The sequence below is a fragment of the Chrysochloris asiatica genome, unplaced genomic scaffold (genome assembly GCF_000296735.1).
Source record: "Chrysochloris asiatica unplaced genomic scaffold, ChrAsi1.0 scaffold00217, whole genome shotgun sequence".
NCBI lineage: Eukaryota > Metazoa > Chordata > Mammalia > Afrosoricida > Chrysochloridae > Chrysochloris > Chrysochloris asiatica.
The window spans coordinates 5362037-5365393 of record NW_006408735.1 but is presented as its reverse complement, the minus strand read 5'-3'; positions in this window follow the sequence as shown (position 1 = coordinate 5365393).

Sequence of the window (3357 nt, the reverse complement as noted above, 5' to 3'; positions counted from 1 at the left end):
GCCAGATCTCCCTTCTTCGTGACACCCACACTTCTTTGTCAAGGCTAGAACCCAACATAGGACCTCGACACATATGCATGTTAAATTTGGTAAATAAGGAAAACCATAGAAGAATTGATTCATTTGAGTTATGGTTTTGGAGGAGAATATTAAAAGTATCGTGGACTGCCAAAAGAACAAGACAATCTGTGTTGAAAGTACAGCCAGAGTACTCCTTGGAAGCCAGGATGGCCAGATATCATGTCTCATACTTCATGTCATGTCTCATATTCCAGGATGGCCAGATGTCATGTCTCATACTTTGGACATATCAGCAGGGACCAATCCCTAGAGAAAAATGTCATGTTTAGTAAATTGGAGGGTCATTATGAGTTGGTGTCAACTTGATGGCACTTAACAACAACAACAACAAATCCCTCATAAATTGACCACCTATTTTTTTCTTCCTAGTCTATGTTGCATAGTGGTTACAAATCAGACTGCAAACCTTAAGGTCAGCGGTTCGAAACTACCAGCCGCTCCAAGGGAGAAAGATGAGGCTTTCTACTCCCGTAAAGATTTACACCCTCGGAAACCCTGTACAGGGTCGCTATGGGTCGGAACCGACTCGACGGCACTTAACAACAACAAGTCTATGTTAGTCTAGAAGCACCACTGAAACCTGTCCATCATAGGTAAACCCTCTGGTGTTTTAAAATCCAATGTTATATAGCTTTCAGCATCACAGTAATGTAGAAGCCCCCACAGTATGATAAGCTGTTGTGTTATTGTTATTGTTGTTGTTGTTGTTATTTGCTACAGAGTTAGTTCTGACACACAGAGTCCCTGTATAATGTTTATGAGGAGAGGCTGGTGAGTCTGAACTGCTGATTTTGTGGTTTAAACTGATCTTGCAGTGCATTGCTTATCCTACAGTGTGGCACCAGGACTCCAAGATGACAGAGTAGTGGTGGAGAATAAAAAATAATTGGAAATGACAATTACATATTAAAATGAATAAAGAACTGCTCTATTTCCTGTGACTATTTTATTTTATTTTAATTTGCATCACGTCAGTAAAAAATTACTTAATCTATGCTTTTAGCCAGTCAGTAATGTATGGTAAACGGGTAAGGAGATCATGTCTGATCTCTGCTTTAATCATGGGGAAGGAGAATGAAACTCAACATCAGCCCAAGGCAGATTTCTATGAAGCAAAATTCAGACATGCCTCAACCTTCCAATCTGTCTTACCAATTCTGCAAGCCATTATCTCTTCACCATACATGAACTATTTTCTGGGTTTAATAATTCAGAACCATGATTGCAAAGAGCTCACAAACAATCCTCATAATTATCAGATTTATTAGGGAAGTTAGCAGGCTAAAACCATAATAGACATTATCAGGAAACAATTCTTCCAGCTCGTAACCTCTGGACATCTGCCATGCTCTGGCAATGTTACAAATGTTATTTAGTGCTTCTGATAAATGCCCAAAGACTTAGGCAGATGGCACTCAGCTCTAGATCTGTGGATCAGCAAAAGTCTTGTTATTGTTGTTAGGTGCTGTTGCTTTTTTTTATTTTTAATGTCCAAAGGACTCATAGCAACCCAATTCACAGCAGAAAGAAATACTGCCCAGTCCAGTGCCATCCTCACAGTTACTGTTATGTGTTACTAACACTCTTATGTCACCATATAAAGTTATATGTTAAAGGTGACCTATGTTCATGTAAACATTGTTTGATAAAGAATTTGCATTAGTTAAACATAAATCCACTTAAGGATTTAAATATATAACACACCAGGATATATGAATGTATTTGTATATCTATATTTGTTATTTGTTTGAATTTTGCTTCATAGGAAGAATTATATCCTGGCAATCACTATACCTGTATAGTCAATACACTCAGTCAGTTCATAGTAAATGCTGAATAGATGTTTATTAATATTAATAAGGTATTAAATATTAAGTTTTAGAACTTAATGGTACCCTCAACATTTTGGGTCTCAATTCTTAATCTGAAAGTGTGGTCAAGTTAATGTATCTGCTTTAGTAATTCATTTCAGGAATTTTTCATATTTTAAAAAAATTTTAATTTATTTTAAAAATGTTAAATATGATTCCTGGTGTGGCACTGTAGGATACCAGTAGAGTTTAAACTATAAGGTTGGCAGTTAAAACCCACCAGCCGCTTGTCAGAACCCTATACAAGGTTGCTATGAGTCTGAACCAGCTGGATGGCATTTAACAAGTGTTATAAATGTAAAGAATGCATCCATGAGTAAATGTGAATAAACGTTATTTTGGGAACACCAGAATGAAAATTCTTTATTACTTTATTCACACTACTTTCATATGGCTGGTAATAAATGGTAAATAAATGTGGTGGTACTAGGTACCAACTTTGCTTGTGTTAACCTCTTGAGCAAACAGCAGCTTCTTCACAGAAGCACCTTTTAATCACTAATAAAATGTCTTTGTTGTTTTGATGATGTTGCTGTTGTTACTAAATTCCATTGAGTAGTTTCCGACTCATAACGACCTTATATAGGGTTTCCAAGGAGCCTCTCGTGAGTTTGAACCGTCGAACTTGTGGTCCAAACCAATCTCGTCCAGTACTTATCCTACAGTGCCATAGTAGGACTCTCTTTTGATGGTGATTTTGTTGTTAAGTGCTGTTGAGTTGGTTCTGACTCATAGCAAACCTGTATAGGGTTTCCCAGGAGTGCCTGGTGAATTTGAACTGCTGATCTTGCAGTTCAAACTGACTTTGCGGTCAGTTGCTTATCCTACAGCGCCACACCAGGACACCATTTTGAGGGTAAGTTTTCTCATATCTCTTTTAACTTACATCGACAATATGTACAAAAGAAGGAAAAAGTTCCTGATCCTGTGCCATCCTCAATATTGTTGCTATGTTTGAGCTCACTCTTGCAGTCATTGTCAATCCATCTCCTTGAAGGTCTTACTCTGTTTCTCAGACTCTTTACCAAGCATGATGTCCTTCTTCTGGCACTGGTCCCTTTTGATAATATTCCCAATGTACCTGAGATGAAGTCTTATCACCCTTGCTTTTTAAGGATAAATCTGGTTTTCCTTCTTTCAATACAGATTTGTTCAAACTTCTGGCAGTCCATGGTCTATTTAACATTCTTCACAAACACCAAAATCATCAATTCTTCATTCTTCTTTATTCATTGTCCAACTTTCTAAGCATATGATGCAATTAAAAATATAATTGCTCAGGGTCAGGTTCATGTTGGTCCTCAAACTGAGTCTTCTGTTTTTTAACACTTTCAAAAGATCTTTTGCAGCTGATGGATCCTATGCAATATGTAGTTTGATTTTCTGACTGCCGTTTCTATGTACA